This window comes from Anolis sagrei, chromosome 1, assembly GCF_037176765.1.
Source record: "Anolis sagrei isolate rAnoSag1 chromosome 1, rAnoSag1.mat, whole genome shotgun sequence".
In the NCBI taxonomy this organism is placed as follows: Eukaryota; Metazoa; Chordata; class Lepidosauria; order Squamata; family Dactyloidae; genus Anolis; species Anolis sagrei.
In genome coordinates, this window is record NC_090021.1 from 303886926 (window position 1) to 303906284 (window position 19359).

Here is a 19359-nt window from a genome sequence, read left to right on the forward strand (position 1 = left end):
TGTTTTACTGATATCCTCCTCAAGCAGTTTTAAAGAGCACACACATTGCCTCAGGTGCCTCTGGTCAATATTTCAGTGCCTCTTTATTCAGACATCACCTTGGCTAGGTCCCCTTTTTACAGTACAGTATGACCCCTGTATCCATGGGAAAACTTTCTGAAACTGCTGCCTGAATCGGTTTTTGGTCAACTTTAGATTCAGTTTGGTTATTTGGGTGCTGATTCAGAAAATTGCATTGGATAGACCATATCAACTCTAGTTTCTGATACAGAACATATGCCATCCATTAGTCACCATCTGCTCGCTCATAGAAAACCATATTTAATAATCTAGAGCTGATGTGGTGTATCCAATGCAATTTTCTGAATTAGCACCCCAAATAACCCCAGGAACAAGCCTAAAACCAAACACCAAGGTGCTCCCACTTTCAGGCACCACATGGAACGACTTCATTCAGGGGGAGAGAGGAGGAGAAGCAGCAGTCAGGAGGCTTGTTGTCACCCCTTTTGTGGGTAGTCAGCCTCTCCCCTCCTAACATTCCTGTTGGCTCGGCACTATAAGAGAGTTTTGCAGACCAGTTGCTCTCGTTGCAATGGTGAAGTAACGATGAGACAGGCTATGGGCCATATTTTAGTTCTTGCAAACCACTGGTGGTCCACAGACCACAGGTTGGAAGCCACTGATGTACACTTTTATAATTAGAGCAGTTTGACACCAGTTTAATTGTCATGACTCGGGGCTTAAGAAAATTGGGATTTATAGTTTGGTGAGGCACTAGCCCTCTTTGGCAGAGAATGTTAGAGACCATGTAAAACTAAAGCTCCCATGCTTCCATACTGTTGAGCCATGTTCGTTAAACTGGTATCAAACTGCATTAATTATAAAGTACAGATGCATCCTCAAGAGGCTCACACACTTTTCCGGAGATCGGATATATTTTTGAGAGAGGGTAAATAAAACTGTAGACACCGCATTTGTGGACAAGGGGATTGTACTGTATAACATATACTTGTTCCAATCTCCAAGTAGAGATGAATTGGCAAACTATGGTCACTAAGTAAAAGTCTTCACTTGGAGGGGTCTCACAAGGTCCCACAATGCTTGACTTCCTTCTGTGATAAGCCTTTCTCATGGACCCCCGTCTAGCAATGTCTACAGGTAAATTCCAGAAGCTTCCATGTGCTTGAGAGCCACGAGCAGATAGGAGCATGATGGGAAAGGAAAGGAGAGTACACATCACCTGACCCTCCCTCCCTCAGCCAATTCACCAAGACAAGACTTCAAATTAATGAGCCCTCAGGACTGTAATTAGCTGTCAATTACCTCAAATTAATCAACTCCTCGCCTAATTAAGCATTATCGGCAGGTGGGCAAAAAACGGGCCATTGTGTGGAAGCCATGAGAAAAGCATGGCTGGCAAACTTGGTTAGGATCAGCAGCGCATTCCCTGCCTCACTGCACCACAGACACCAGGACAGCCAGGCACCTCTTAAAGGCGCACAGACTCCTTTATCCACTCCCCGCCTCCTACACTTTCTACCTCTGGCCCCTAAAAGACATCGGATGTGGCACAAGACAACTGAAAGATGATGCTTCATTGGCTCCAGCATCTTTCTCAGGTAAGGCCAGATCTTGACCATATTAGGTTAAGCTCTGGACTCAATATACTGAAGGGGCACATTGGAAGGGGGCTTTGTCCCATTGCTAAGATGCCACCAAAACAGGAGGTATTGGGAAAGCGTATCTGTCTATTTCCAGCTAATTCTGCTTGAAAAGAAAGGAAGGCTTGGGCAATAGGATCTGTCAGATCTTCTTACATTTCCATGATTGTGAGTTGGAATGCCATCATGAGTTGCATAAATAGCTTTTACAAATCTGAACTTGAGACCTTTTGGAGAAACCTAGTTTTTAATAAAGTTTTACGGGTTTTAACAGTTTATTTTAAATACTGTTAATATTTAATTCTATTTTAATGTTTGTATATTTTTAGGTTTAAAATTGCATTGAATTGGTTTCAACTGGAACTTATGTCACAAGTTCCACCTGCCAGCAGTAAAGAATTTGTGAGATCATAAACCTTCAAAGGTAGTGGAAAATGAGCACGCAAAAATACTGTGGGACTTTCAAATCCAGACTGACAAAGTTTTGGAACACAATACACCAGACATCACAATTGTGGAAAAGAAAAAAGTTTGGCTTATTGATGTCGCCATACCAGGTGACAGCCGAATTGAGGAAAAACAACAGGAAAAACTCAGCCGTTATCAGGACCTCAAAATCGAACTGCAAAGGCTCTGGTATAAACCAGTACAGGTGGTCCTAGTGGTCATTCGCACACTGGGTGCCATGCCAAAAGATCTCAGCCAGCATTTGGAAACAATAAACATTGACAAAATCATGATCTGTCAACTGCAAAAGGCCACCTTACTTGGATCTGCGTGCATCATTTGAAAATACATCACACAGTCCTAGACGCTTGGGAAGTGTTCGACTTGTGATTTTGTGATATGAAATCCAGCATATATATCTCGTCTGCTGTGATATACTGTATTATGTGTCAATAATAATAATAATAATAATAATAATAATAATAATAATAATCTCTTTTAGAATATGGCAAATTGACTTTATTATACAGCATCTTAAGCTCTTTAGGTAGAGATGGAAAGCAAACAAACAACTTACTAATTTGAAAGAATAATAACAACAACTCTATATGGCCTACATTCGGTTTGTACATTCTGGGTACCACCTAGAATTGGTCAATGTATCTTAAACAGTGGACAGGGACACAATAAAAGAAGATTATCCCTATTAGTATTCTGTTCTTGCTTGGTCTAAACAAAGTTTTCCCAATATGGTATTCTCAAGGTGATTTTGACAACATTTCTCACCATTGCTATATATCAGGTCAGTGGATGTTGAAGTCCAACATGCCTAAAGTGGGCACTGGTTTATGAGTGAAGACTACTAGCCAACTTTTGAAAATCCTAACCAGATAATACTATTTGTTAGCCCAGATAGCATTAATTTTTTAAACCACTGTACCATTTATTCACTTCATGCTGAAAGCTGTTTGCTAAAGGAAACACTTTAGTCTATGCTTATATTTTAATTGAGATGCAAAGTGTATCAGTGATGATCTTACCAGAATTGTGGGTAATGACATTCCGATAAAATCTCTGGGCCAACATTGGGCTTCCCATTACCTTTTAAAGCTTTGCATTTTTTCCTCTCTTATATCATGCAAGCTAAATATATGCTTTGAAATACAATTAAAATATAATATTGCCTCAACTTTTATTTAAAAATATATATTCGGGATTTCAAAGAAAGGGGCAACCTGTATACACCTAAGCAAGCACTGGAAGTGTTTGCCTTCTACTACAGTTTCTTAGAATATTCCAACCAGCAGGACCAGTGGATTCCCATGGATTCTGGGACTAATAATCCATAATAAAGTTACTGGTAACATATTTTTTCAGATATTAATGTTCTACATGACAGAAATAATTTGTATAAAAGTCTCTGTTCAGATAGAATCAGGAAAACATGTTTAGAGGTGTTTCAGTCTTAGACAGCTAGAGAAGAAGAGCTCAGACAGAGTACACTTAAAATACATTGCAAAAACATTAAAATTAAAAGCTTTGATTATTCTTTAAAGTCAATCTTTGTGTAGCAAGATGATCACTAATTGCATCGGTTTTTTGCGATGGTCAAGATTACATTAGAATCCTCAAATAAGGGACTCCACAGATAACAGAGTACACAGGATGTCAATATAACAGTAATGTCAATAGTAGTCAAGTCATCACATTTACTGGAAAAGCTCTGGTAAAAGAACCGCTTGAAGATGATGATACCCTATAATGGACTCTGTCTCCATATTTGTGCTGTCACCCCAAATCACTAACTGCCAAGAAAATTATCCTAATTTGTGGGATGAATCTATTTTCTTCTGTCTGGCATTTTGTATTCCCCTTCCCATTTCCACCATCTCTAATTTCAGGTGTGCAAGTTAATGTCACTTCTGGCAATAACAGTAAATGGGTGAGTTAAATTAGGCTGAAATAAACTGGTGAATCTTAGAGGTTCCTACAATCATAGAATCATAGAGGTGGAAGAGACCTCATGGGCCATCCAGTCCAACCTCCTGCCAAGAAGCAGGAAAATCACAAAGTACCCCCAACAGATAGCCATCCAGCCTTTGTTTAAAAGCCTCTAAAGAAGGAGCCTCCACCTCACTCTGGGGCAGAGAGTTCCACTGCTGAACAATTCTCACAGTTAGGAAGTTTAGGTGGAATCTCCTTTATCCTGACTCTAAACGTTTCTGCTTCTCTCCGTTTTTTCCTCTCCATCATGAAGAACATTTTGGTCAAAGAAAATTATGAGATTTAGTAAGGTTGTAGAACCTGCTTGCATCTTTAAGTGGTTGCAGACAGAGTATAAACATGCGCATTCAGACCAATAGCTTCTCTAGTCCAGCATTCTATTTTCATGATAGCCAACCACATACCCTTAGGAAGTGTGCCAAAAGGACAAGAGAATAGCATTTTCTTGTTCCCCAACAACTGGTCTTCAGAGAGGTATGACTTCTGACAGCAGTCCTCTTGGTTCCCGGCAGTCTATAGCCTTATCCACCATGAACTGTCACGCCTCCTTTTAAAGCTGCCCAAGCATCACTACATCTTGTGATACCCAATGCTAGTATCTATGTGCTACATAAAGAAATTCTTCCTTTTTGTCCTCTATGAATTTCCCACAAATCAATGCCCTCAAATACACTCAAGTTCCAGTAATTATGACAGAAACAAATGGCATTCTGTGTACTTTCTTCACACCATGCAATCTATTATTTTTTCCTTCTGCCTTTAGAAAACTGAAGTTCGAGAAGATGCAGATGTGGTGGGTGGAAGAGACTAAGAGAAAAAGAACAATTTTACAAAATAACAGCTTATATAAAAATGTTGTGTTGCAGAAGCATGGGAAATGTTCTTATGTTAAATACTGGTCCATCTAGCTTGGTAAAGAGCACAGGAATTTCAAATAAAGGTCTTTCCCAGAAACATCTAATAAAACAGACTGCATCTTTAGTAGCAAAGAATTTGCTCTGCTATGGGGATAGAGTCCATTTTTATCATAAGAGACCTTTTCCAGTTTTGTATGGCAAGTTTACAATGAGAGTGTGTTCTTCCTATTGATATAAATATATATAGTAACATTCCGAGCTTGGAAAAGTAACTTTTGGAGTCCACTGTCCAGAATCGAAGACAGTTTCCTTAGTATTATGTGTGAAGAAAGATTAATCAGTTTCAGCCATCCTGTGACAGCATTGGTTTTATGTTGCCAGGTGGAGTGTGAGAAATAGTTGAGTTTATCAGCACAGTTATAGTAATTTGACATCACTACAATTATCATGCCAGTATCATACACAAGGAGTTTGAAGGAATCCCCAAGGATCATCTTGTCTACTACCTTCCTGTGCAGGAGACTTGGAACCCAATACACATAAGTGTTGTTATGTATTAATCCCAATGTGTAAAGGTCATTTTGCCAGCTCTTTTATGTAGTAAAGTAATAGCAGATCTCTACTGGATGCAGACATTACAAAATTGCTCAATTCTAATTCCTGCATACGTAAGTTCACTTACAAAGATGCAGTTTTTGGGAGAGGTGTGAGAGAGGAAAGGGAAAAATATAAGAAAACGGCAATACAAAAATATAAGGAAATAACTACACAAAGGGTAAAGCTTGTTATGATCCTCCTGTCTCTTTTTAAGCCAAAATAATGATGAAGCATCTATTTCTGCTTCATTGACTATTCTAAAGCCTTTGACTGTGTGGATCATAATAAATTGTGGCAAGTTCTTGGTGGGATGGGCATACCAAGCCACCTTGTCTCTCTCCTGAGGAATCTGTACAAGGACCAAGTAGCAACAGTAAGAACTGACCACGGAACAACAGACTGGTTCAAGATTGGGAAAGGCGTACGGCAAGGCTGCATACTCTCACCCAACCTTTTTAACTTGTATGCAGAACACATCATGCGATGTGCGGGGCTTGATGAATGCAAGGCTGGGGTGAAAATTGCTGGAAGAAACATTAACAACCTCAGATATGCAGATGACACCACTCTGATGGCCGAAAGCGAGGAGGAGCTGAGGAGCCTTCTAATCAAAGTGAAAGAAGAAAGCGCAAAAGCCGGGTTGCAGCTAAACATCAAAAAAACCAAAATTCTGAGAATTCCTTTGTTATCTGTTTTTGGATGAACAAATAAGTTCCATAACATACTGTAGCATTTAATTTGTAAAAGTTGGGAGAGAGGCAGTATATTAAAAATCGAAATAAATATGTTTAGAATACAGGTATGTCTTGACCCAAAAGATTATTCTATCAATGTTCATGACAATCAGGACTGAAAACCAGGAAGCAGCTATTAATGTGTCCATGTTCTACCTAAATATCAAGTGAAAATACTAATTTTAGTTAATCTAGCCAAGTACTCCTCTGTAAAATTAACACACTGTCCATATTCATAAACTGTATGATGCACACATCTTTGTATTTATTAAGGACTTACATTCCAAAACACAAGATTTTTTGATATATAATTCAATCTATATAAGACTTCACATAAGGGACGTGTTCCAACTTGAAAGGCCCATACATGTGGCAGGTAATTTTAGCTATTCACAATTACCCATGATTACTAAAATCCACAGTTGAGCAATATTTTTATTACAAGAACAATCAAAATGCCAGAAAATAAGATGGACAGTTTTGATTTTAGAAGACTAAAACATAATACAAAATGGAAGAAACAGCAAACAAACAGAACCTGAAAATTAGGTCACACTTTGTGATCAGGAGATCTGTATTTTAGATCCAGTCTCAAGATGAAGAATACAAATAGATTGAATTTTTCACCGCTAGGTTCTGTAGGTTACACCGCTAGGTTCTGTAGGTTACACCTCAGATTTGGGAACAAAAATATTACCCAATCTGTATCTGGACAAAACATACAACAAGAGTAAACAAGGAACAACAGTAAAATGAAATAATGACAATCTTAACAGTAGCAAAGCCTAAGATTAATTTTGTGTAGTACAAGAGGTTAAAAAAGGCAGCTGAAGCCAAACTGAAAGTCAATGTGTATTGTGCACATGGTCACCAGATATCTTCTTCCATTTTCCTTTCTGTGTTCCAGGATTTGATCCTGGCACTAAAACCATTTCCAGAGAACCTGATTCTAGCTCAGCCCTGTAATTTTGCCATAAGACCATCCAGGTATGGATGTGATCTAATCATATAGGCTACATGTGGGTGAAGTCCAAAAAGATACTGTGGACAGCTGAGGACAATGCAGATTTCAACAAGTGAGAATTGAGGCCATCTCTTCCTGAATGGGTGAATTTGCCAATAAGGCCGGTGAAACAAATGTGGTAAATTATTTTAATAGAAAGTTATATATTATGCCAGAGATAAAGAGGACAGCCTGAGATAAATTTCAGGGGGCAATGAATCTTGTTCAGGCGTTCCCCTTTCTATTTCTTGCTTTGATATTCTAACCTTAAGAATTCCCCCTCCCAAAGGTGTCATGCTCCCGCTCTTTATGTTTTAATTACTGCCCATTTTAATCTTGATTTGCATGGCCATCTTTCAGAAGTGGGCCATGTATAGGCTCTACAAAGCCCTTGTCAGTAACTCCCCCAATAATAAACAGGAGGGGAAAAAAAGGCTTAAGGAGCAAATCACTTGCATGTTAATGAGACTGTTTGCTGGAGTCAAGAGAGAAAACAGCAAACAAACAAATGGACTGAATTCCAGCGGCAGCTGTTTGCTCCTTAATCTCAGCTCGTCAGAGCTGCCCTTTGATGGGACACAATCTACACAAACGATTGTGCTAAATCTTCTAATCTACGTCCTCATTATTACATCCCTTCTTACGCATGTAAATCAGGGACAAACTCATTTTAATATGTAGATAGATTATGGAAGGGGAGGGGGAAGGCAGCTACTAATGGTGTCTGTGTGTCAGTGTCTATGGGGAGGGGGGTAATAATAAGGCGATTGGTGGGCAAGAAGGGGGGCTCTGTCTGTGGAAAGACACCCCGAGGAAAAGTGGAGGGCTTGTTGTTGGCCCACGAGGGAGCAGCTTAGTGGGGAGAGACAGGATCCCTCCATGGTCCTGGAGGGGGCCAATAAAGCTAGCTGTACTTTAGAAGGAGTCGAGTCTTTAGCAAAGCATATATAATACAATTCAATTAAACAGAGCGTGACAAGCTTTGCTTAGGAGGGGGAGAGTGGAAGGAACGTGCTACAAAATAAAATGAGAGTTAACTATCAGGATTAAGTTAAAGCAGCACCACAGCCATAATAAAAACTACACAATGCAACAAGGTATAATTCCATCCAAAAGGCAGATGAAGCAGAACAGGGAAGACAGTAACAACACAAGCAACAAATATTTTCATAAATAAGATTTTAATGGAGTACACATGGGGCATGCTTATTTTTGCTGTTATACTCTTGTTCTCACACACAGGATATTTTAATGCTCCCAAACACTGTCACCTCAATGTTTTTAAACAGTCTCCCTAAATTTCAGCCACCTGTTATCTGCAGGTTTTTTTGTACTTCAACTAAAACAGTTGAGACAGTTGAGACAAAAATTATATTAAGTCTTGCATTTTGAAATTGAGAATACTTCTAAAACAGGAAAATGCTAAAATTTGAATATAAAAAGCCAAAATACAATTCAACAATTTAACACATTAAAATGCATTTTTAAAAAGTATAAAATCAGTTAAAAACAGAATTAAAAACACAGCATTCTCTTCCAATCAAAAATGAAACCCTGCCCATTTTTCTATTCAAAAAATGTCTTTTTGAATAGAAAGATCTTTGTCTGCCAGCTATGTAAGAGCACAGAGAGGGCCATCCTAGAAGAAAATTCCACAGTCTGAAAGCAGCCACAAAAAAGAGATTGTCTGGAAATGTCCAGTCAAGAAAGGATACAAATAAAGAAACAGTGCTTGAAACCTTTGAACTCCTCCTCATGGAAAGCATTCTTCCTGATTCTCAAGTAGAAGATCATGCACTGCATGTTTTGAGGTGACACGAATAGGCTTATAGTCAATACCCTTCAAAACTTAAAGATCTTTCAAAACGTTTGTGTGTGTAGCTTCCATTCCATGAAAAGATACAGGTATCTTGTTTTGTGTTTTTTCATCTGCCACTCCAACCACACTATTGTGAGGTGAATTGATGCCAAGACAAATATCTCAACCTAGCGTACCAAGATGACCTAGATCTAGAGCTTCATGAATCTGAAGTGGTGGAGCCAGAGAGAGAAGGCACTGGGTAATTAGATCAAATCTCAGTTTTATGGTTTTATCACTTACTGAGTTCAGGAGTACTGATGTGGCTCAAAGTTTAATGTCTCCATTATTCACTCCTACCAAAGCAAAGTAGTACTATTTTAGTCAGGAGTAAACAATCAAATAAATAAAAAAGATAATAGGAAACTGACAGGTGGAATAAATAGGTGAAAAAGCAAGTCTAAGTGAATGATAATATACTGCAGAGCAGTTCCATAGCTTTTCCCTTAAGTGGTATTTGTATGTGTGTGGAAAACAAAAAGACTGAACAAACTGTGGGAAAATATAGAGTTGGTTATAAATGAATGGTACTAATATCTGAGCCCTTTTACATTTCAGTTAATGGTACATTAGCCTTGCCTGAAATGACTAAAAGAGTGACAAAGCACACGAAAGAATGTTGAACTCTGTTTAGTCTACCTTTACTGCTCTTTTAATGGAAGAGCTTTTCAGTTTTTAAGGTCACATAGAACAAAATAAAGTATGAGTTTATGTCTCTCTCTCTCACACACACATGCATACATATATAATTTCTAGCACTCTCATTTCTTGAGTCAGAAATCCAGCAAAATCCTACTCTGGACCAAATTCACTAAAAGCAATGAGATTAATTCATAACAATTCAATTGGAAGACTACAAGCTTTCTCTACTCATTCAGTACACAGAAATAATTTTCTTCTGAGTATTAGATATATCAAATCAATTTGCCATTTAACCAACTGCTAAAACAAAACTTACTCAAAAAAAGGACATTAAAGAAAAATAACAATCTAAAAGTAGGACACTATGAAGACAAATTTACTCTGTTCAGTTGCTGAGAATGTTATTTCTATAGAAGTAACGGAAGTATTTTCTAGTATGTGAACAATCCTAAAGCAAAATTATTACTGTGGAGAATCACTGATACCCCTAAATATGTACTTATACTTTACCATGTATTCTATTTCAGATCACCATATAACACATTTTCACATTTAACTGTGAGGACGTAATGGGCATCCATTGGAGAATCTGAAATATTTACCTGTGTTTCTGGGTCTCTGTGTGAGATTTACTCATAAGAATAAACCCAATACTACCGTAATTAAAGTCTGCACACTTCACTATTGCAGAGCAGCTATGGGAAATAAATGTATCAGCAGGTCCACCTGCAATCATTCCTTGATTTTAGTAAAAGATCTAATGATAACATTCTGGATACTATTTCATTGGGTTTAGCAATACCTGAAGTGGTTGAATTAAAGTGGACAGGAATGGGACATTTTGAGTTAGATAATTACACAGTGTTTTCCTCAGGAAATGGAAATCTAAGAAGAAATGGAATAGCATTAATAATGAGAAGAGCTGTAGCAAAAGCAGTCAAAGAATTTAACACAAAATCTGACTGAATAATATAAGACTTCAGGGCAACCTCTAGGAAGATCATTTTTCATGTCATCACCAAACACTTACCTTATTTCTTTTTTGTCTTCTTTTATCTACAGGGCACAAGTCTTCTTGCTACACAATTTCTGGAGTCCTAAGTCTAAGCCACTGCTTCATAACACTGTGTTGATCCATATCATTCTAAAATAAAAGTATTTTTATTTAGTTCCTTCTCGCAATATAAATATAGTCCCTTTTGGGGAGATGGTGGCGGGGTACAAATAAAGATTATTACTATTTTACTGACACAAAAGCACAGTATGTCACAGCAAACGAGATCTATATTCTGGATTTTGTATCAAAAAATCACAAGTCGTATTTTCGAATGATGTGCGCAGATCCAAGTAAAGTGGCCTTTTGCAGTTGACAGATCGTGATTTTGTCTATGTTTATTGTTTCCAAATACTGGCTGAGATCCTTTAGCATGGCATCCAGTGTGCCAATGACCACTGAGACCACCTGTACTGGTTTATGCCAAAGCCTTTGCAGTTCGATTTTGAGGTCTTGATAGCGGCTGAGTTTTTCCTGTTGTTTTTCCTCAATGTGACTGTCACCTGGTATGGTGACATCAATAATCCAGACTTTACTACTACTACTACTACACTGGAAGTGAAAGTGTTAATATCAGAATTAAATCTAAAAGGCATTTACAGTTTAGACCTGGATTCCAGTCTAAATATAAAAGAGGTAGTTACATTCTGGGATGACCATTTCAAGAACGTAGCTTTGGTCCTTTCTTCTAACTAAGCTAGCCATGGAAGAATCTAATCTAAACTCAAAACCCGCAAATCATTTTACAAACATAATCATTTTCTGTATAGGCAATGCCAGTACTCAATTCTCCAAATATTGCTGCAGATTTCTATTATACTGTGCAAAGGGCAGATTCTGTCTGCTTTCACTTGGCTATCTCTTCATCAGCAAGGATTCAATATCTATGTATCATCATACATATGCTTAGTGCTTCCAACTAGGTTCTGCGAAACACACATTGGAAATAGATTTGACTTTTAACTTGCAGTTGCTTTCCATTCACAGTGACTAAATATATAACAGTTTTGACAGCAAAGAGAGCCTCTTAAGTGCTATTTCTACATTACATTTGGCAAGGGAAATTTGGCCTGCATGCTGTGATTATTGCCCAAACTCTTGAAAAATATGTCAAGCAGCCTGCTGAACATGAATTTGATGACTGAGCAACTCTGTAGCTTTATTCTTCCTCCTTCTCTCCCCTTGCCTGAACATATACCTGAATGTTTTATAACCCTCTTCCAGTCAAATCTCATCTCCTTGAGAATCAGAGGTGGTCTACCCAAACTGTCTTGGTGTTTTAAAATCTTAGCTCAGTTTATTAAAAACATTGCATCCAAAGTTTAATCATGGTGGTCAACTCAATTTCAAATAAATTAGTGGGTGAAAGTTGGGCGGAGTTTGGAATCTGAAAATTTACAAATTTACAAATTTGTAGGGGTGGGTATTTTCAATGACATTGCGTTACTCGCCTAACAACTTCCTGAAAAAATTGTTTTATAATGAATGTTCATACACAAAATAGCACATAAGGTAATGGAATCAAGGCATAATCATCTCATGAGGGCATATAACCTACATGACTTAGCTGCTATAATCAAAAATTGTGTTAAGATCCGTTTTCTTTTCTATTTCTCCACTGCGCAAAAGGCATTCTAACTAAATTAACTCAGGAGTATGTGGTGGCTATGACAACAAGGAATTTGTCCCAGGATGCAAGACATTGCTGGTCATGCTCTTGATCTTATCTTTTGTTCCAGCCAGGTTGTGGGTTATCCTTTTGAGTATTACCTCTTAGAGTCTCTCTTTATCATGGTCATATTGTTGATGGGTGAAGGTTGGTCTTCGTCTACTACTGACCTCTGCAAAAGGAATGGCCCATTAAGAGGATCCAATTGTAAAAGCTTATAGAACAAAATGTTGTTTGAATTATTTTTCTGATTAATCCTGATGTAGCCTTACTATGCACCTACTGAAACAAGAAGTTGACTCAAGCAATAGAAAATACTCAGTGTTGTCCCTCAACCATTGCACGCTAGTGTTTAATAGCAACTTGAGAAAACAGAGGTTGAAGGAGTGGTGACTAGAATATAAGTGGAAGACAACTCAAAGTGAATTCTATTGTGATAGCACTAGTGATGACAAAATGTATTTCCTGCCACTGAGTCACATGATAAATGGTGTGCCACATTTTATTTTCAGATCAACGAAGAGTGAGAATTTGAATCTCTTCGAGCCACAATCTGACAACTTAGTTTTAGCAAGCTGGAAAAAAAATGAAAAACTTGGTCCTATAATAAACAACAACACATCAGGAACTTGCAGATATAATCTGAGAGTCATTGTCAATGCTCTTTGATGATTTTTGGAAGATGGGAAAACCTGCAGCAAATCAGAGGAAGGTGAATGTTATCCCCATCTTCAAAAAGGGGAAAAAAGAAGACCAGAAACTAGTAGTGCCACCATATTCTGCTTCTGTCAGACATCACCTGGAATATTGTGTTCAGGTCTGAATGCCACACTTCAGGAAGAATATCAACAAGCTAGAATGTGTCCAGAGAATGCTGACCAGGGTGATCAAAGATCTGAAAATCAAGCATTATGATGAAAGACTCAGGGACTTGAATATGCTCATTGTGCTGGCTTTTTAGTTGCTGCATCACATTGTTGAGTCATGTTCAGTTAAGGCTCCTATACGCTTTTCAAATGTACTTCCCCATTTGGTGTCTCCTTCAAATTAGATAAGCATGTTTTCTATTCCATCGTGTAAGTCATTTATAAAGATGTAAATAATACCAGGCCCAAAATGGAATGCTGGACTACTGTAATACGCTCTCCGTGGCGCTGCCTCTGAAAAGTGCTCAGAAACTTCAACTGGTCCAAAAGGCTGCAGTCAGGTTACTAACTGTAGTTGGTTACAGGGAGTGGACAACCCCCCTGTTGCAGCAGGTCCACTAGCTTCCAGTCTGTTTCTGAGTACAATTCAAAGTGCTGGTTATGACCCTTAAAGCCCTAGATTGTTCATATCCAGGCTATTTATTATTATTCATAATAATAATAATAATAATAATAATAACCCCCAAAATATCATTTGAAACTAGATAAATACCCAGACAAAGTTAACATCTATATGCCATGTATTGAAATGCTAAAAGGAAAGTGAGATCCATAATCAAGTGAATTTATCTTTTCAATGTTGCAACTTAAGTCCTTAAGTGAAACAAGTAGTACTGAGAATCCATTTCAGTTGGCCAGTACTTATTTTAGATATTTTAAAAGCATAGATGCACCAATAAAGATTGCTCCAAAACCATCAGTTTAAGTGGATCTGGAGCTAAAATTAATTTAGTCAGTATGCAGTAAAAAAGACTAGTTTGGGATGATTTGTGAGATGCTCCTTCCATGAAAAGAGGGACGTTGTGAGGCAAGCCCTGGTAACTTTTTAAAATGTCAGTGGGTTAAAGCACTGAGCTGCTGTTAGCCCCAGCTTCTGCCAACCTAGCAGTTCAAAAACACACAAATGTTAGTAGATGAATCGGTACTGCTCAGGCGGGAAGGTAATGGTGCTCCATGTAGTCATGCCAGCCACATGACCTTGGAGGTTTCTACAGACAACGCTGGCTCTTCGGCTTAGAAATGGAGATGAGCACCAACCTTCAGAGTCGGACACGACTGGACTTAATGTCAGGGGAAAACCTTTACCTTACCTAAAACCCTTCTACATGTGGTTCCTCGTGAAAACTGTTCAGAAACTTGAACTGTATGATTCATATAACTATTTCTCAGGAGGCAAAGTTGCTACAAAGCAGCATAGGTTTAAATCCAAGCAGAGTCAAGGAAAGCCTAAGATAAAGGCCACAGCAAACCTCCTTTGAATGAAACTTGGCAAGAATGCCCTGTCATGGGAGTACAAGAAAGGCACATTGATACTGAGTAAAAAAACCCAGAATTTGTCCTTGTTCCTTCCAATTTCATCCTGGATTAAAATAAACAAACCTCTGATTATACCAGAGCAGATAGAAATAGAGATCAACAAAACAGGTTTGGATCTGCAAAATAAAAATGAACAGGAGCAAAATCTAAGGCTTTCTGGTTTTTTAGGGCCTATCCGAACACAGTTCCCAAACGAGAGCCTGTGGTTTTGTTCCTGTTCTGTCCTTTGCTTCTTCAAGTTTCTTTTTGGGAAATTTGCATTACATTCCCCTTATTTTGAAATGTCTCCTCCAAGGAAGTCCCAGCACTTACAAGGGCAATTTCTTCCCACTCTCCAGGCCATTTTTAATTACTATTTCCTGAAACGATATGCACCTCTCCATGATTTTGAAGCCTGTTAAAAATGGCCATCATACAAGCACACATACTAATGTTTATTTGCATATCTCCATTATTTCAGAAAAGGTTGCTTTTTTAAAGAATGAAACATCAAACATAGTTTTGAATAGTATTTATACTGTATATTATTCTGGTAAACTGGGCTTTGTTATAACAGTATCTTCAATTAAAATGAGACAAACTGGGAAAAAGTAGCATGCCTGGTGAAATGAAAAACTTGAATTCTCTATTAAAAAACAAAACAGTATTTACTTTAAAAAAAAAATGGCCGTCATTACAGAAACATAGCCACTGTTCCCAGGGCAGCAGATTCGACCGATTGTGAGGGAAAATTGAATGCTATCAATAAAATAAAATAATTCCAATGACTACCTAGTGTAATATTGCCTAAGCATTTAAGTACTTTGATTATAACTCCTTAATAATAAATGTAGAAGTCTCAATAGGAAATAGTGAAAGTTCGTTTCCGAAACATTACCTGAATCTAGGTGTGACATGGGATCAGGGGAAAGGAAAGGAGAATTAACACAAGGGAGAGGAAACACTGGTTATTTCAGGAAAGAGTTTGAATGAGAAACCACTCATATGTACATAAAATCAAAACAGAAAGACCTCAGAAGTCTTTCTTTCAGGGACCTTTTTCCGTCTGCCCTTCATCAGTCTGGATGCATGAAGTCAGAGGCACAACAACAAGAACAATAGACGTTGTTAGTTTGCAGGAACATTAATAGCACCTTGTTGAGTAAGTTTAATGAATGGTTTAAATTGAAGGTGAGGAAGTGTTATTCTGCGCACCTCCAAAGGCACCCGAAACAAAATCCGCACCACATTAATGATTTTTTTAAAAGGAAATGGCTCTAAGTCCACTTCTGTTTTTGAAAAACAGTCAAACAGGGCAGTATAATATATTTTAATTATGATTTGGCACTTAATGGTGCATCTACCATGTAGAATTAATGCATTTGATACCACTTTGACTGCCATAGTTCGGCACTATGGATAATGGAAACTAGAATCATAGAATCACACAGTTGGAAGAAACCCCAAGGACCATCCAGTCCAACCCTATTCTGCCATGTAGGAACATACCATCAAAGCATCCCTGACAGATGGCCATCCAGTCTTGGTTTATAAACATCAAACAGATCCTATCCTCACAATGTTCTTCTTGATGTTTAGATTGAATCTCTTTTCTTAAAAGCCTTGAGCTTTCTCTGCCAAAGAGTGCTTGTGCCTCACCAAACTACAAGGAGCCTTGGTTGGGTTGCTGACCTGAAGGGTGCTGGTTCGAGCCCACGGGATGGAGTAACTCCAGTCTGTCAGCTCTAGCTTACGGGGACATGAGAGAAGGCTCCCAGCAGGATGGTAACATATCTGGGTGTCCCCTGGGCAATGTAGATGGCCATTCCTCTCACACCAGAAGAGACTTGCAATATGTTCTCAAGTTGCTTCTGACACAATTTAAAAAAATAACCAAACTACAGATCCCAGGATGGCAGTTAAGGTGATATTAAACTGCATTAATTCTATGGTATAAAGCTGGGACATCTGGCTAGATTGAGGGCCAAAAAAAATCAGCCTTGGGCACCCATAAAAACTGCAGAGCCACGCTTTTCCTACCTCTCATCTAAGTGTCATCCAAACTCCCGACAGGTTCTAGAGAATTTACAAGGACACAATCAAAATCCCAAATATCTCCCAAGGTTGTGATGACTTCATTTCCATGAACACTGATCACATGAATTGCACTTGAACTTCAGGAAATCATAGCTTAAGAACATAAAACAATCCCTACCGGCACAGACCAAATGCTTATTGTAGTCTGGCACTCTTATTTGTCACAGTGACCAGTCAGGAATACACAACAATAGCCCTCTCTAGCAAGCAGTAACAATAGACATGGTACCTTTAAACCTGAAACCTGGACACTGCCGATTTTTAACCCATAATGAAGTGGTTTGCTCATTTACTATTGGAGAAAATTATGCAGAATGTTGCCATGTTAGACGCTCCCATTCATTGTGATTCACATTAAGAAACTGGCTACAGTCAGCCCTCCACACTCATCAGGGTTAGTGCATAGGACATTCACCGAAATTAAAAACTCCAAACAATAAAATTGCCACGTTTTTATTTACGAGAACACCTCTCTGGAAACATGTAGTTTCTCCAGCATGCTTCTATGGCCAGCTTCTGCCAGATCGTAGTGGTGAACATAGAGAATTCTAAAGAAAACATTTTAATCAAAACCATTAATAACTAAATCCACAAACATGGAGGTCCAATTGTAATCTAGAACGTGATGAATTTGGAACTTCCATACTACTAAGATGACAATGTTATGCAATCATACCTAGAAGGAAACACTATTGATGATAATGAAACTTGCTTCTAAGTAAACACACATAGCTATCTTGACTATGGATCTCAATATAAAGTAACTGAAGAAGAGATGGCTTTTTAATGTGAGTCAGTGTCATGTATCATACATTGTATGGCCAAATTCCCAGGGAAGGCAATTTGGATCTTTCATGCCCAAAGTAACCATAATGGGGTCAGTACTGCTTCTCTAAAGGGTTTAATAACTCAGGTAAACTTTCCAAGTGGACTGTTCTTGAATCTGTGCTGATAAAAGCCAACACAGAGATATTACTTTCCTACATCTTATCAGCACCGCCACCAATAGAATAGGCTACAATATAACAGAACGAGAGTCAGTGCTGCTAAATCGAGCATCCTTTGACACCGCTGTTTCTTTCCCTGCCAGTCACTTAGGCCACAGGGCTATCTTGACCTTGCGGAGTCCAGCTCCTAGAGACTTCTGATTAGGTCACTGGCCTTGCAAAAGCTGGACTCTCCCTTCCCCCACCTCTGTACACAACTGTTCCTCATTTACATAAATTATCTCTATTCAATTATCTGTCCAGATGTCCAAATTGTGCCACCAGTGATCTGTGAATGAATTAAAAATGGAATATAATTTAATAATAACTGATTAGAAGGAGATTAGTTGTTATATAAAAAGGAAAAACCAAGAGATAGCTAGTTGCCCTTAATCCGAGCCAATCCACAATAATTATGGAAAATACAGTCCCTCTCTCGCTCTTCCCCCAAACCTTGATCTCTCCCCCCTCCCCTCGCCTTCCCATCCCACTCCCTTTTCCTTCTTCCTTATAGGGCTTTTCTGTTTATTAGATCCTTGTTTTGTTGTTTTAGTTCCTCCAACAATATTTTCTTTTTGCATTGTCAGATTCACATATGTCCCTATTTTCTTTTAAGGCAAGATTCTAATGACAGACTCTGTTGTCTGTTTTAGCTCTTATTACAGAATTCCGAATAGCTTGCCAGCAATTAAATGTTTCATCTGTCCTCTTTTCAAAAATTATTTCTACAATGCTATTCATTGTGATATACTGTCCTACACTTCTACTACTAACCCATTGAGCCACCGGAACCTCCGGTGGCGCAATGGGTTAAACCCTTGTGCCGGCAGGACTGAAGACCAACAGGTTGGAGGTTCAAATCTGGGGAGAGTGCAGATGAGCTTCCTCGGTCAGCTCCAGCTCTCCATACAGGGACACGAGAGAAGCCCCCACAAGGATGGTAAAACATCAAAACATCTGGGCGTCCCCTGGGCAGCATCTTTCCAGACGGCCAATTCTCTCACACCAGAAGTGACTTGTAGTTTCTTAAGTCGTTCTTGACATGAAAAAAAAAACCCTGCAAACTACACCCACAGAAAGCCAAACAACACAGAAAAAGTACAAATCACAACATAGACAAGATGGCTAGGTGAGCAACGCCAGCTAAGGACTGTGAAACAAGGTTATAGTCAGGTAGCAGGAATTTTAAAAAGTACCTGTCCTGAAAATATTTGGTGAAGGGTTGGGTTTTGCAGATGTCAAGGAAGCAGCTTACTAAGAAGAGGAAAAAATGTTCCAGATGTGAAGAGCAGCAAGAGACAAAGAGGAAGGTAGGCAATATATATGTGTGTTTTGCAGTTGTGTGCCTTTAATTTTTTTCCTGATTTATAGCAGTCCTAATGAGAACCCAACATAGATGTTTCTTGGCAGTATTTGCTCAGAGGGGGGTTGCAATTGCCTTACTCTGAGGCTGAGAGAATGTGACTTGCCCAAGGTCAGCCAGTGGACTTCTGTGGTCAAGTGAAGATTTAAACTTTGTTCTCACAGA